Source organism: Phocoena sinus, chromosome 9, assembly GCF_008692025.1.
Source record: "Phocoena sinus isolate mPhoSin1 chromosome 9, mPhoSin1.pri, whole genome shotgun sequence".
Taxonomy (NCBI): Eukaryota; Metazoa; Chordata; class Mammalia; order Artiodactyla; family Phocoenidae; genus Phocoena; species Phocoena sinus.
This window is the reverse complement of record NC_045771.1, coordinates 40,325,076-40,342,282: the sequence shown is the minus strand read 5'-3', so window position 1 is coordinate 40,342,282 and position 17,207 is coordinate 40,325,076. Positions and strand designations below refer to the sequence as shown.

Genomic DNA, 17,207 nt, shown 5'->3' with positions numbered 1-17,207 from the left:
AGAAGCCTGCGCAGCACAACTAAGAGTAGTCCCCGTGCAGCAACGAAGACCCAGCACAGCCAAAAATAAATAAATAAAATAAATAAATTTATAAAAAAAAAAAAAAGATTCCAGGCAACCAAACAGTATTTCTGAGTAAGGGGCATAAAAATCTGCATTTTTTTTTTTTTTTTTTTTTTTTTTTTTTTTTTTTTTTTTGCGGTACGCGGGCCTCTCACTGTTGTGGCCTCTCCCGTTGCGGAGTACAGGCTCCGGACGCGCAGGCTCAACGGCCGTGGCTCACGGGCCCAGCCGCTCCGCGGCACGTGGGATCTTCCCGCACCGGGGCACGAACCCGTGTCCCCTGCATCGGCAGGCGGACTCTCAACCACTGCGCCACCAGGGAATTCCCAAAAATCTGCATTTTTTTAACATGCACATCAAGTGGTCCTTATATAAAAAAGTTTTAGAATCATTGAGTTTGGAAGTTAATATAATTGTGAAGGTGAGAGTTGAGGCCATAGATCAAGAGAGGATAAAAGAAATATTTGGTTGGTAAAATATACAGAACTTGAAAATTGTGTGGCAGCGTGAAGAGAGGTGAATCTAGGATGATTCTCACGGGTGTTTGGTTACCTGGTAGATGATTGTATCATTACTCTGATTAACTGGAACCTAGAAAAAAGGACTAGGTTTGAGAAGGTGGATGAGAAACTTTGGGCTTTGATTATGAGTTTAAAGTGTTTATGAGGCAACTTAAAATTTTTTTTGCAGTAGAGATAACCATATAGACTTGTAGTTTGGTGGAGCAATCTGGGTTAGAAAGATAGATTTAGTGGTTATCAGAATATAAGAGGAAGTTGAATCTATTGGCATGACTGAGATTTCCCAAAGAGAAAATGTATCAGGAGAGAAAGCCTGGGGTGGAGTCAAGACCCAGGGACCATTGCTAACAGGATCATGTGACCAGGAAGCTGGCTGTTGAATTCCTTTCTTCAGAGATAGAAGACTTCTGACAGGTTGATAAGGCTCATTACATGATCTTAAAAGAGGAATATCAAAGAGGAGTGAAGGTAAAGGCAACAACAGTTGCCCAGGTCAAGAGATTAAGAGGCTGTCCATTTATATTAGTGTCCCTCTGGATAAAAGCTGGATGTAATTTAAATGATCTAGATGGTAACATCTGCAACGTATGTGCCGTGAATTGAAGTGGCACCACTAGATAGGGGAGAAGTTAGAGTTGTTTGACGGTATGAAAATAAAAGGAGGAATATTTTCTTTTCACACTTGAGTGGAGTGAATTAATATGGAAGTGCCAGTGGGATGCCAAAAAAATGTGTATGCCATCTCCTTTTCCTGGTGTATGTGGGTCATCAGCATGTGGGCATCTTCCATCCAGAAGAGTTGGAAGAAAAGCCCTATCCTAAGAGAAGACTTCTGTTTTTATTTAAGCACAAGAATGGGAAGAACATCCAGTAAAGCCACTGAGGATGCAGAAGAGTGTGATGGAATTGGGAGCTCCAGTATTGGAAAGAATTGAGAGGGAGGTTAGCTGTGAGGTAATGAGAGATAGAGAAATGGTTAAGGGAAGGGGGTGGGGGCGGTTCTGGGGTATGGACACAGGTGATGAGCATGCAGGAGAGGAAAGATTACCAGAGGGGTGCTAGATAATATCTCCGCCTGTGGAGTTAGAGAGACAACACCTTTGTACACCAAGATATTTACATGTTTTTCAAGACCATATATGGAATTGTGCCAAAGTATTTTGTGTATAAAATAAGTAGAGTTCAAAGGAGGACCAGAATGTGCTGAGAAGTGGCAGTGGAAAGATCATTGAATGGAGTGGGGCATGAATCAATTAGGTTAATTTATATGAAGCACCCTGAAAACTGCAAAGTGTAATATAAAACTGAGGTGGGGAGACGCAAGAGGGAAGAATTATGGCAACATATGTATATGTATAACTGATTCACTTTGTTATAAAGCAGAAACTAACACACCACTGTAAAGCAATTATACTCCAATAAAGATGTTAAAAAAAAAACCCCGAAAAACTATGAGGAGGTATAGCCAGGGCAATGATCTAGAAGTTTCCAAAGTCTTTTAATAAACTTGCATCAGGATCTTCTGAGGTGCTTTTGAAATTTTGGATGCCTGGGCCCTACACTCAGTTTACTAGATCAGGCTCCCTGATACTGAGCCCAGGGGATCTCTTTTGTCTTTTTTTACAGCTCTCACTTCTGATATATACTTTAGTATTATACACCTACTTGAGTATTGATATTATAGTTCAACTTAGATGACAATAAACATGTATGTGAATGGTAAAAAATTTAAAAGATCACAATGAATGAATAAATCTCATGAATGAAATTAACAAATAGTGAACAGTTGGTTGGAAAATCATAAAAGTTGTTTAATTTCAGAATTTCAATTTGAAGGCAATGAAATACCAGTAAATTATTTTGAGCAAGTAGTGATACTGTGAATTTTAAGAGAATTATTGTGGTTTCTGTAAATAACATTTACTAATAAACTTCCAGTGGCTCAGAATTATTCTACTCATGTATTTGAAAATATATTTAGAATAACAAGGGAATTCCCTGGCGGTCCAGTGGTTAGGACTCTGTGCTTCCACTGCAGGGGGCACAGGTTCAATTCCTGGTTGGGGAACTAAGATCCAGCATGCCTTGTGGCACAGCCAAAAAAAAAATAAAAACAGAATAACAAGATTTTAAATGAAGTTTAGCCCAAGTTTTTTTTTTTTTTTTTTTTTTTTTTTTTGGTGTACGCGGGCCTCTCACCGCTGTGGCCTCTCCCATCGCGGAGCACAGGCTCCGGACGCGCAGGCCCAGCGGCCATGGCTCACGGGACCAGCCGCTCCGCGGCATGTGGTATCCTCCCAGACCAGGGCACGAACCCGCGTCCCCTGCATCGGCAGGCGGACTCTCAACCACTGCGCCACCGGGGAAGCCCCTAGCCCAAGTTTTGTTAAAAATGAAACATCTAATCTATAATCCTCTGAGCATTATGTTTGTCTGATATTGAGAAATCAGACGTTCTTATTTTAATGTACATGGCTATATTTATATGAATAAGAAATTTAAGTGGAAAATCATTAGGCTTTGCTGTATTATTGATTTCTAGTTTCTTTAGTGAATTAAAAGTTACTGATTTTTAAACTCAGAAATAAAACCTCATATATCAGTGTTTTTTCTACTAAAAAAATGATTATCTTTAGTTTTGCCTTTCAGACTAATGAATTCCTTGTAGTTTGGTAAAAGAATTAAAAATCATAATTTGATGAATTAAAAATAGTGTATTTTTTCATTTCTCTTGGGCATATAGAGTGACTTATTTTATGATTTGCTAAAGTTGTAGACGTTTTCTGATCTTTTCTAAAGCAAAAATTGTGTGCCACCTTTGCAAACTTTTCCTTATATTTGGATCTGTCTAAAGCTACTTTTAAGAACTATATAATTCTGATCAAGAATTCTGTTTCTCCCTGAAAAACTTCCTTCTATATCTGATTTGGATGACATGATGGTGATTATCTTTGTTCCTACTTAGATATGTTGAAATTGCCTCAAGGCTTTGAAGTTCTGAGATTTAAAGAAAAGATGAAATACAAATATGTATGTGCTATTTTCATATGGAAATAATATTCTGAATGAGAAGTAACTTCTTTGTTGGCATGCACTGGGTCTTACAGACTAAATTAAAAAGCACTTGGAGGGCAGGCTCCATGCTTTTTCTTGTAACTTCACTAAGATACATTATTAAATTAGTAGGCACCGAAACTTCTAGGATTTTAAAGAGTAATTGATATTTTCATTAAATTTTAGCACTTAAAAATTTGAGGATTTTGTTTATTTCTGTGTTTGAAGTGTGTCTATTTCATTCTTGAGTTCCAGTGTTCTTTTTTATAAGTAGCTTTATATTTTATTATTTTTGATTATTATTTCTGATTATTAAAGTTATAAATTTTCATAGTAAAAAAAATCAAGTAATATAGAAAGGTAGAGTGAAAATTACTTATAACCTCTCCACTCAGACTGAACCACTATTTAACCTTTTAGTATATATCCTTTCATACTTTTTCCTGTCTGTATGAATCTCTTTGGGTGTAACTCAATCTGTATATCTCAGACCATTCTGTGGGTGTCTGCTTTTCTCCACTCTGTCTGTAAGGGGTTCCCTACCTGTCTTTTATTTTAGCTTCTGGCCCCTCATCTTTTCTCTGTCACACACATTCTCATTGTCTTTCACATTCTCTGTATGTGGATTCATACATATGAAGTGTGTGAGTGAGTCTCTATATATGGGTAAATGTATGTGTATATGTATGTCAAAATAGCACCATTAGATACATGCTGCCTTGTAATTAAAAAAAAAAACTTTTCTATAACAATAAATATAGATACAAAGCTCCATTTTTGATGACTGAATGGTATTCTAGAGTGTAGTGTGGGCTAGATTTAATTTATTTATCCAATCCTTTCGAACAATTTCTTTTGGACATTTGTTTCCAAATTTTTTTGTTACCATATTTAGTCCTTTTAAGTGCACATTTTTACATATTTGTACAATCATTTCTTAGTAACTGAAATGTTACTATTAACTGTTACTAATAACCCGATTGTAAATATCTTTAATTAGATGTTCTAAATTATGTAAACTTAGAAATTCACTATTAGGCTAAGCTCAATACAGTTTTTATAAGATTTCTTGGGAAAGGTCAGTTTTCTTTAAATAATAAAATATTACAAGATATTGCTAGCAACTATTGGTGGGATGTGGCTTTATATTGTTGTTGGACATTTCTAACTGTATTTTCTGATGGGTATGTCCTGAGCTCTCTTCTCCATGACTGACAGGACGAGTGTTTTGAGAAAACCAGTTAAGGTTATAGCTGTTGTTTGTGATCCAAAGAGCAGAATCAAGCTACACATTCACAGACTAGGAATGAAAATCACCACCCTGCCCTAACCACTTGGATCAATTGTATTCTTTTCTCAGCAACAGCAGGCCCTCCTTTTGAGTTTTGCCTCCCTTTTCTTTTTTTTTTTTTTTTTTTTTTTTTTTGCGGTACGTGGGCCTCTCACTGTTGTGGCCTCTCCGGTTGCAGAGCACAGGCTCCAGACGCGCAGGCTCAGCGGCCATGGCTCGTGGGCCCAGTTGCTCCGCGGCATGTGGGATCTTCCCGGACTGGGGCACGAACCCGCGTCCCCTGCACCCCTGCATTGGCAGGCGGACTCTCAACCACTGCGCTACCAGGGAAGCCCTTGCCTCCCTTTTCTTTAGTTCTTTGTCTAAATAAGCTCTAAGCTGCTTGAGACATGAGCTTTGTTTTCACTGTGTTGTTTTGTAAAATGCCATATGCACATATGACATTTTGTAGATAATAAAACAGCAACGATTATAGGCTGTTGATAGTCCTCTGCTGATATCCCAGCTAGTAACAATACACTAAGATATCACTTGACATTCTATTGAGTTAACAGAAACTGTTGTGTTGATTTTTACTGCTGTTAAGAGCAGGGTGAATATTGATTTTAATCAGAAAGAGCAGGGAGAAATTGCTTTGACATGTGTTTTTTACTTGATCTTTGAGAATGTCATGAGAAAATGAAAAGAGTAAATAGTAAACTATGTGAGGTTCTTTCAAAAGAGCTGAAAGGTTGTTTGAAAATAGTGACCCAAGGATAGAGATTTAGTTTCAGAAATGAAATGTTTAATCAGCCATCTCAGAGTAATCTCTTACATGACAAAATGAAGCCTTTCTTTGGAATATTAAATAATTGCATTTTTAGTCACACTGCCATTGAAATATAAAGAAACATGGCTTAATTTGTTAACCATTTTAATATTTATGTAGCTATTCATTCAGCAAATATACAGTGATCACCTACATTAAGGCTGTTGTTGTCCTAGGTCCTGGGGTCACACTAGAGAGCAAAGCAAAGTCCTTGCTTTAATGGAGTTTGTTTTCTAGAGGAGGAATAGATAACAATTAAAAATGATGTAGTATGTCAAGTGGCAATAAGTACTGTGAAGAAAAAAACAGAACAGGATGGGGAGTGTGGATGGTAGTAGCCATTTTACGTATTGCAGTTGGGGAAGCCAACCTGGAGACCTAAAGAAGGGGTGAGTGAGCCATATCCGCATTTGTTGAAAGAATGTTTCAGGCAGAAGGAAGAGCAAAGGCAAGTGTCCTGCGGCAGGAGTGTGCTCCAGAGACAGCAAGGAGGCCTCTGTGTCCAGGAGATTAGCAGATACGAGCAAGGAAGTGGGAAGACGTAGGTCTTACAGGGCCTTGGGGGCCATTATATGCCTTTGGCTTTTACTCTGAGTGGGATGGAAGTCAGTAGAAAGTCGTAAAAATAAAAGTGACCTGATCTTATTTTCTTGTGAAGGAATTAGTCTGGATGCTATAAGAATAATTGTCAAGGTGCCGAAATGGAGGAGCACTGTAGTAATAAGCTAGATCATATCCAGGCAATGGGCGATGATGGTTTGGATCAGGGTAATAGCAATAGAGGATGTGGAAAGTGATTCGATTTTTACCATGTTTTAGAGACAGGGGTGACAGAATATCCTGATGTATTGGATGTTGGGTATGAAATAAAGCAAGTAAAGATGTTTTCAGGGTTTTTGGCCTGAGCAACTCAGAAGGGTAAGGCTGCAGAAAAGAGAGTTTGGTAGGGAACTTGGCAGTTTGTTTTGGGATAAATCCGGTTTGGACATTAGAGATTAGTATTTAGTTCCAAGACAAAAGGTCATAGCTGGACATGTAGATTTGGGAGTTGTCAACATGAAATTGGTCTTTAATACCATTACAGACAGGAAACTGGAAGAGATCATTTGGGGGTAATTTAGATAGAGAAGTTCTGAGAGCTGAGGCCTGGGGTGTTTCCAGAGTTAGAGGTTGGAGGAATCTGCAGTGAATGCTGAGGAGGAGTGAGATAGTGAGGTACAGGGGAACCTAAAGAGTGGTCTTTCAGGGGTAAATTAAATTAACTGCTTCAGGGAGGAGGGAGGGGTGAGTGGAATCAAAAGCCATTGATAGGTCTATTAAATAAGGACAGAAGTTGGCAACTGGGTATCATTGTTGACCATCTTGTGAGTTGTTCAGAAGAATAGAAAAGACTTTCTGGAGAGGGTCCAAAAGAGAATAAGAAGATAAAAAACAGAAGCAACAGTATGGGTAACTATTGAGGAATTTGCTCTAAACAGGAGAATGGTACTGTTGTCCCAGCCATGTTGAACAGATGGCCAGACAGCATACGTGCCAGGCTTGCTGGAGCAGCGTTTATTGGGGGAGAACTCCTAGGGGCAGGACCAGTATCAGGACATGAACCCACACTGCCCATTGCATTTAGGGCAGTACACACATATCTAGCAGGGCTGAGTGTCAGACTCCAAGAGAGGAACTTTGACATCAGGCTGTAGGGCTTTAAAGCTGTACGAGCTCCTCTCTTGATGTGAGTAGGGCTGCCGTGATATTTTCATTTCAGCCCAGTTCCTTCAACCCCTGCCTCAACTGCTCACAGGGCTGAGGTTCAAGTTTCTGGTTGATGAGGATTGAATATAGTAAGTACTAGCTCCCCAGTTTCGATAGGAGGGCTATAGGACACCGAATTCTTTTCTGGGAGCCCAGCCTAAAGGAGATTTAGTCCTGATGAGGTAAGCCTGATCTCTCAGTAACAAGAGAAGTATGAGAGGGGAATGCGAGGGTTTTTCTTTACTGCTCTCTTGTTCCCTTCCCTCGCTTCCCCCTCCTCCTTCCTTCCCTCATTCCCTTCCTTCCTTCTTTCCTTCCTTTTCTTTGATGTGCAATATTATAGATTTTTATAATCTAGTAGAGAGGAAAAACCATTGAGAATGTAAGGGAAATAGTCACTGGAGTGATTGCTCTTGAGAAGATAAGAGGATGATAAGAGTGGAGGGCTTGGCCCTGTGAGAGGAATGGATACACATCCATATTAGAGAGAAGCCAGGATTGATAAGCACAGATGTGCTTGTGCTGTGGTCAGAGCTTGTGGGCATTCTTTTAGGATTGTTTCTAATTGCTCAGTGAAAGGTGAATTTGCACTGAGAGCAAGGAGAGAGATGCAAGTGTTGGAGTGATTATAACAGTGTGTGATTAACAACCTTATTTTCCCAATCAAAACAAATTTTATTAGCTATGTGCTCTAAAAAAAGAAACTACTTTCCCTCTTTTACTGAGGATTGAATTTTGTGTATTTTTGGTGGGCAGTCTTGGTTAAATCTGTTTAGCTTTTGGTCAGATGTTTACTTCTACGGGCCACCTTTCATACAAAAAAAATCTCATTTTTTATGGTGTTCTGTGATTTGAGTCATGTTAGATGATTCTGTAAACATAACACAGAAATAAGCAAAATGTACTTGGGCTTCTATGGCATGTGTGCAGAAGAATCTGTATTTATTAAGCATACAAATATGTTTAAAATTCACTAACCTTTGTGTGGCTCACTGCAAGCAAAAGCATGACATTTGAAATTGTGTCTTCATCGCCTTCTCAGGGCATGGGATGATTGACACATCCTAACCTGCTTAGTAACTGAGACAGAGCCAGTTATTCACGTGAGTTTCCCCCCCCCCCCCCCACACACACACATTTGGAGCTTTAGATAATTGGATTAAATTGCAGCAAAATAAGTCAGGCCCGCTATACTTACACTCTCTCAACTGGCAGGAGACTGACTATTCTGGCAAAATGAATACATTTTATATATGTCTTCTCTGGTTCTTTCCTCTGATACAGCATTTCCTTAGTTCCTTTTGAGATGATCCTGCCATTTTACTTCAAGTTGTTGAGGTAGCTCCAAGTGAATTGGGGGACTTATTTCAAACCTCATATGTTTCTAAATGGCAGGAGTCTGGAGGCAAAATTATCCTTAAACTTGTTAAAAATGCAGATTTCCAGGACTTTGAAACTGGGCTTGGAAATCTGCACTTTAGTAAGCACTCAAGTAGTTCTGAGGTGGGTAGCTAATGAAACACGCTTTGGAACACAGCCCTGGTTAATATGTAGAATTGAAAATATGGTCCTTGAATCTGTAACAAAATGTAACATATATAGTTCTATACATCCATCCTTGAAATCTATCTTGAATCCAGAAAACTGTCATGTTGGAAATTAAGAAGCCCATTGAATTATACTGTTAAATTTCCTTTCTTTCTCCCTCCCTCCTTCCCTTTATTCCCTCCCTCCTTTTTTTTTTCTCTTTCTCTCTCTCTCTCTTTCCTTTTTTTTTTTTTTTCCTGGCAGTTTTTTAAAAATATCTGAATCTAATATATGTATTGTATAGTCAGGGGAAAGCCTTGTCCCTTATTTTGTCTTTAAAAAATAAATATTTTATCATTTTTAAAAAATTATAAGCTCCACAAAGGTAAAGAATTATGACAAATGCTTATTTTAGAAACCCTTAATATTTTCTACTGTAATTGGTAATATTAGAATTGCAACCAGTATTTTATTTATATATTTTTGGCTCCGTTGGGTCTTCTGTTGCTGCGCGCGGGCCTCCTCTAGCTGCGGGGAGCAGGGGCCACTCTTTGCTGCGGCGTGAGGGCCTCTCACTGCGGTGGCCTCTCCTGTCGCAGAGCACAGGCTCCAGGCGCGCGGGCTTCAGCAGCCGTGGCACACGGGCTCAGTAGTGTGGCTCGAAGGCTCTAGAGCGCAGGCTTAGTAGTTGTGGAGCACGGGCCTAGTTGCTCCGCGGCATGTGGGATCTTCCCGGACCAGGGGTCGAACCCGTGTCCCCTGCATTGGCAGGCGGACTCTTAACCACTGCGCCACCGGGGAAGTCCCTGCAACCAGTATTTTAATGAGCTTTCTGCTGTTCCTTTGCTTGAAGTGTATTTCTCATTTTCTTCCTGGGGTGAAATCCTAGTAGTTCTTTGAGATTTAATTAAAACCTTACTTTCTTTGGAAGTGTCCCCTGATCACCATCCTTTTGCCTCCCCATCCCCCAATTTAATTGCTTTTTCATTTGAGTTTTCGTAACAGTTTGATCATGCTACTTACCAATTTGTGATCTCCTTAAGCAGGGTGAGTATGTGTCTTAAATTTCTTGGGTCAATTTTCCTGGCATAAGTATTAAAAGAGCCCCCTTTCACTCTCTGAAGTGTCCCTGTTTGGGTAATAGATGAGATGTCCATCCTATAGTGAAGAACTTTTCATCTCTAGTACTTCGCCTGTTATCTGGTACATGGAGGTTATTCAATCAGTTTGTCAATGAGTTTGAATTGAATTAATCATTTAATGGCTGGAAGGACTGTTAGAGGCTTGGCAGAAGCCTTTGTGTATTTTATAGTTATTATTTGTATCTATTATTTATAAGTATTAATGTTCAAAGACAGCCAAAGTAGGATCCCCTGAAGCCATTAGTTACTTGGAAGAAGGTAGAGGTAACCTGGACCAAGCTTTTGAGGAATCGGCTGAACCCTAGTCCAGTGGTTTCTAAATGCTGATCCAGAGGAATGTCCACAGGACAGTAAATACCCTTGAAGATACTTTTATTGTTTCATGGCAAAAAAGAGAAAAGATAAGGTCCAGGTAGTGAGTTAAAACTAAATGTATTTATTGGATTGATCTTTCTTTTTAAATTTTTATTGGTGTATAGTTGATTTACAATGTTGTGTTAGTTTCATGTGTACAGCAAAGTGAATCAGTTATACATATACATAAACCACTTTTTAAAGATTCTTTTCCCATAGAGGCCATTACAGTGTATTGAGTAGAGTTCCCTGTGCTATACAGTAGGTCTTTATTAGTTATCTGTTTTATATATAGTAGTGTGTATGTGTCAATCCCAATCTCCCAATTTATCTCTCTCCCCCAACCCCCTTACCCCCTGGTAACTATATGTTTGTTTTCTACATCTGTGACTCTGCTTCTGTTTTGTAAGTTCATCTGTACCCTTTTTTTAGATTCCACATGTAAGCAGTATCATATGATATTTGTCTTTCTGTGTCTGACTTACTTCACTCAGTATGACAATCTCCAGGTCCATCCATATTGTTGCAAATGGCATTATTTTGTTCTTTTTTATGGATGAGTAATATTCCATTGTATATATGTACCACCTCTTCTTTATCCATTCCTGTGTTGATGGGCATTTAGGTTGCTTCCATGTCCTGGTTATTGTAAATAGTGCTGCAGTGAACATTGGGGTGCGTGTGTCTTTTTGAATTATGGTTTTCTCAGGGTATATGCCTAGGAGTGGGATTGCTGTGTCATATGATAGTTCCATTATCAGTTTTTTAAGGAACCTCCATACTGTTCTCCATAGTGGCTGTACCAATTTACATTCCCACCAACAGTGTAGGAGGGTTCCCTTTCTTCCACACCCTCTCCAGCATTTATTGATTGATCTTTATTTTAAGATTATATCTAGCGTTAGGCTATTGTTTGTATCTTAGAATTTTCTTTCTTTTCTGAATTGACAGTAATTGAAAAGAACTTTCCTTATCAAAATAAGAAGTTGGCATGCCCCAAGTCTGGCAAACATTGACTAAGAAAACAGGCTGTGGATGGAAGGTGCTATCTGGACTCACAGGGTAAGAATGATCAAAGGGCTCAAACCTATGAGTTGTAGAAAGATCCATCACCTTTCCCTATCCATTCTGGAAAATGAGACGAACAGTGTCTTTTTTTGTTCACTACTTTGTCCCTAGGATGTATACAGCCTAGTACACAGTTAGTATTCAATAATTTGTTATTTAAATAAATTCAGAAGTTCCATGAATAAATCATGTGCTGAAAACATCTGAAGTGACCCAACCTGGTGAATGGTTGAGTTAGTTGTGCTCTGCTGATTATCCAGCCCTTTCCATGACAAGGAATCAGTAACTCCATCAGTTATTGCTTCTTGCCCTTTACTTGGTTAAAGTTTTAGCTAAGGATTCAGTGTTTTTTGTGTGTGGATTATTATAATGGTTTCTTTTTTTTCATTGTTAAAATACACATAAGATTTACCATCTTAACCATTTTTAAGTGTACAGTTCAATGGCATCCAATATATTCACACTGTTGTGCTACCATCACTACCATCCATCCACAGAACACTTTTCATCTTGCAAGACTGAAACTCTGTACCCACTCGACAATAACTTCTCCATTTCCTCCTTTCCCAGCCCCGGTGACCATCATTCTACTTTCTGTCTCTGTGAATTTGACTACTCTATGTACTTGATAAAAGTGGAATCATACAGTATTTGTTCTTTGTGTCTGATGTATTTCACTTAGTATAATATTCTCAAGGTTCATCCATATTGTAGCATGTTTCAGAAGTTCCTTTCTTTTTAAGGCTGAATAATATATATATATATCACATTTTGTTTATCCATTCATCTGTTGATAGATACTTTAATTGCTTCCACCTTTTGGTTATCACAAGTAATGCTGTTATGAACATGACTTTACAAATATCTCATTAAGTACCTACTTTCTCTTCTTTTGGGTCTATATCCCAAAGTAGAATTATTGGATTATATGGTAATTTTATTTGTAAAATTTTTTTTTTTTTTTTTTTTTGTGGTACGCGGGCCTCTCACCGCTGCGGCCTCTCCCGTTGCGGAGCACAGGCTCTGGACGTGCAGGCTCAGCGGCCATGGCTCACGGGCCCAGCCGCTCCGCGGCATGTGGGATCTTCCCGGACCGAGGCACGAACCCGTGTTCCCTGCATCGGCAGGCAGACTCTCAACCACTGTGCCACCAGGGAAGCCCTGTTTGTAAAATTTTGAGGAATCACCACACAGTTTTCCATAGGAGCTGCACCATTTTACATTCCTACCAATAGTGCCAAAGGGTTACAGTTTCTCCACATACTTGCTAATAATTATTATTTCCTGTATTTTTGGTAGTAGCCATCATATGGGTATGCTATCATGGCCTCTGTCTCCAGGAGTTTTCTTTAGTGTTTTTTATTTACCTGTAAATCTGACCATGTCAAATCTATTGATGACTCTCAATTTCTTTTTTTTTAAATTCTAAGGTTCTTAACATGCTAACCTCTCAGGTCTAATTTCTATCCACCCTATAATCTAGTCATAATGACATATTTGCTCTTCTCTATACTTACTGTTTGATTTCAAGTCCCTATGACTTTGTGTTAGTGATTTCTTCAGCATGGAGTGCTTTAATTCCATGGTTCCCAAATTTCATTTCTTCTGTTTGTGCCTTTTCCTTCATTAACTTCCCATCTCTACTATTAGTTTCCTATGATTTTTTTTCTTTGCATACATATTAAACAGTTCACTGTTTAAAATTTAGCCTCATTCTAAACAACAACAAAAAAATCCATGAAATAATGGGTTTAATAAGTTGATCATATTAATTCTCCACACATCTTAATAAATACGTTACCATTAAATTTTTTAAAGGCCTATCTACATATCACCAAAAATTCATCTTGAACACCACCAATGATGTATATGCCACACTTTGTGGAAGACTTTGGTAACCCACCTTCCCAAGTCTATCTGCTCAGCTCCAGCTCATCCTTAGGATAAGTTTATGCATTAGTGTAAGTCATGTAGGGAGTTGTGGTGCTGGCTCTGGAGTTAGATGAGTGGGTCCAAATCCTGACCTGCCACTCACTAATTGTGTGACCTTGGCCATGTTATTTAACCTCTTTTGTAAAAAGGGGATAATAATAGTTCCTACCTGAAAACTTGTGAGGTGTTATTAGGATAATGATGATGCATGCAGGACTCAATGTTTTCTAACTAGTCTAGCTCTCCTTTTGTGCTCCATATCATGAAAAGATGATCAACATTTGCTTCATTCAAAGTTATCCCATTATGAAATTGATGAAAACAAAGGTAAAGTGGAATCCATGCAGGGTATGCTTTCATGATTATTCTAATACAAGTTAAGTAATTACAATCGTTTGACCTTAACTTTTCTGGGTCCCTAAATTATAATATTTTAGAGCCAAATGGGATGTCAAATTGACCCTGAGGGTGTTTTTTCTGCCGGTTTCAGTCAACATCTGCGGGATTAGTTAATGTAACTCAAAGTGGAATAGAGGCAGAGGGGTGTGAAGCCAGTTTTTAACAGCTGCCTCTTCCTCTGCAGTCCCAGTGGTGTCAAAGAAAACCACATAAGACCCACCATTTATTTCAGTTTCCAGTATTAGAGAACACAGTAACAGTTGTAGAAATTGGTTCCTTCTCTCAGCTGTGTTCCTTTCTAAGTCTCTTATGTCGTGGTGAGATTTTTCTCTCTTATATTCTCTAGTTCCTGAAGCAGCCCTATGCACTTGAAACTGTCCATTTCTTTACTCCTTTGTCCTCAAAATGCACGTTTTTCATTTACCCTTTCCGTGAAAGTACCTAGCGAACAGAAACCCAAGGAAGAGGAGAAAAAAAGAGGAAAGTATAGGAGGAAAAAAGGGGAAAAAAACCTAAAAGATGCTTGAAAGCCTGTGCCTCTGAAACTGACATTTAACCAAAGACCTGGCTTTCTCGTTATATGCAAATGGCTCTGTCTGTATTTCTTAAGATAGTAAGTCCCTGGTATTGTACCAAGTACAGTGTGAGCATTCTATAAGGAGTGATACCATATTTTCATCTTCAAATCTAAGAATTCTCTTTGCAATGTAAGAGATACTCAATAAGAATAATGCCAATTTTTTTTTCTACCGGATCTATTTCAGTCACAATCATGGAATAAAAAAAGAGATTTACTAAGTAATTATTATTTCCATATTAATAAAAGAAAGATGGGCATAGTTTTCTTTTGAAATCATTCTTTTTTTTGTCTTAAGTTATTAAAAATATAAAGATTTTCTTTACTAGTTGCTTAACATATTTATGTATCCAAGACCTTTATCTTACAACTTTATGGACTTCTAGCATTTAACCCATGTGAACCTGACATTTAAGATGGAGCAGGTGGTATGGCAGTGATAACTTGAAACTTCAGGGATGGTTACTATTTTTCAGATATCTACTTTCAAGTTCTTATGATTCCTTCAGAGATATTAGACCTTTTAACCTTAATAAAATATTTTATGTTTAAAAAATAATTAAGCTGTTTGTCAATAATGCTCATTAAGTGGAAGGTCATATCATTTGGCAGAAAATATGAATAATGGATTATACAAGCATGTTTACTGAAGAATTTAAATTATATTTCTAAAGAAGTTTACAAGTTTAGTTTGCTAAATGAATTCTTAGTGCTCTTAGCTAAAATTAATTAAATCTAGCAGAAAGAAAAAGATTTCTTAAATACAAAAAGAGTCAGATCACAGTCCTTTTTGTACTGACTGATTTCTCCACAATTTCTACCAAAAGTTGTGGTGTGTCAAAATAAACTTTGTTTTTAAATTGTCATTGCAAAATGTAGCAACAATTTTTATTTAAACAATGAACCTCTCGAGCAGCAGCAGAGATTTAATTACATGTTTCCATGAGAACCATAATCCAATTTTATAAAATAAAATTAAATAAAACCAATAAGTTGGGACTTCCCTGGTGGTCCAGTGGTTAGGACTCGGCATTTTCACTGCCATTGCCCCGGGCTCAATCCCTGGTTAGGGAATTAACTAAGATCCCATGAGCCATGCAGTGATGCAGCCAAGAAAAAAAAAAAGCTAATAAGTTGACTTTTAGAGTAGCTGCAAAAGAACACATCTTCAGCAAAGAATATGTGAATGACGTGATGGGATGTGGGGTACCTTGGGGAATGCAGACTGCCAAAGATTTCTGATTATTGACTTGAATTAAAAAGATTAAAATATAATATATATAGGGCTTCCCTGGTGGCTCAGTGGTTGAGAGTCCGCCTGCCGATGCAGGGGACACGAGTTTGTGCCCCGGTTCGGGAAGATGCCACGTGCGGCGGAGCAGCTAGGCCTGTGAGCCATGGCTGCTGAGCCTGCGCGTCCGGAGCCTGTGCTCTGCCACGGGAGAGGCCACAACAGTGAGAGGCCCGTGTACCACAAAAAAAAAAGAAAAAAAAATATATATAATTTTTATGGGGAGAAAGGAGTTGCTTTAAAATATGATTTTATTCCTTGCTGGCATGTTTCTTCCTCTTTTAAATAATAAATGTACTGATCTGAATCCCTTATTTTAACACTGGCTTACTGTACAGAGAACTGCAAACTTAGGTTGGGAGGAGTTTGGTTATTACGAGACACACACACTCAGGGTCCAGGTCAGTTTTTCTTTTTTTTTTTTTTTTTTTTTTGCATTACGCGGGCCTCTCATTGTTGTGGCCTCTCCCGTTGCGGAGCACAGGCTCCGGACGCGCAGGCTCAGCAGACCGGGGCACGAACCCGTGTCCCCTGCATCGGCAGGCGGACTCTCAACCACTGTGCCACCAGGGAAGCCCTCCAGGTCAGTGTTTAACCCAACTCTGGATAAGATCAGGATGTGGGCTGCATGGCAGCTCAGGTTGTTCTAATAGCAGATATAGGCTGTAGCTGAAATTTGGCTGTGGCAGAGCTATAAAAACTCTCTGAGTGTGTATCTGTAAGATTGACAGAGATTATAGATTAGTAGCTACTAACAGTGGCTGAGGAAGAAAGAAATAATCAAACCTGTGGTTAGTGACACAAGGAGTCCTGGGTTAGTGGGCCAGGGAATGGCTCAATTGAGAAGCATTTCATGGTCTTGGATGGCCCAGAGTAATTGATTGGGGTCTCCAACTTAATGACAGAACATTGCTGTACTTAGCAGGTATTTCCCCACAAACATGCAAACAAACCTCAATATTCCAGGACAATAGAGTTTATTTCAAGTGGATGTCAAAACCAAGTTATACTCTCTTGGGAGGAAAGGCAGGAGAGCAGCTACAAAAGAAATGTTAAGTAACAGCTCTTCATAGAACAGAGTGCTAAAGAAACCTTGGACAGTTCACTGTTTCAGTCCTGAGAGTTGGTTTGGCCCAAACTTTTTAAATATCATAGAAAATTGCAAATATTAATTGTTCAATGTGAAAAATTATTTTCACATTATGCAATGTTTATAAAAGCTAGTGGCTTTAAAATCAGCTATAAATCTAATCTTCCTACCCCTCCAGATACACAGTGGGGAGAAGAAAGTATCAGCTCCATGATATTTTCTGGTGTGATGAGTGATCTGACTGGTGATGATGAGTTATTTTAGATTATCAACTGATTTGTCTTTCCACAAGGAAACCATAAGGGCCACCAGTTATATTTCAGCTTTTTCTTCTAAATCATTTT

The 17,207-nt window shown here is 38.6% G+C and overlaps 1 protein-coding gene across 1 annotated transcript in view; it reads left to right on the top strand.

Annotated features, from left to right (window-relative positions):
- DNAJB9 (DnaJ heat shock protein family (Hsp40) member B9) overlaps positions 1-17,207 on the top strand; it is a 421,139-nt gene that overhangs the window by 171,960 nt on the left and 231,972 nt on the right. Inside the window, exon 5 of the transcript XR_004351515.1 lies at positions 11,458-11,568. The gene's annotated coding sequence lies outside the window, so the exon portion shown is untranslated. The remainder of the gene's footprint in view (positions 1-11,457; positions 11,569-17,207) is intronic.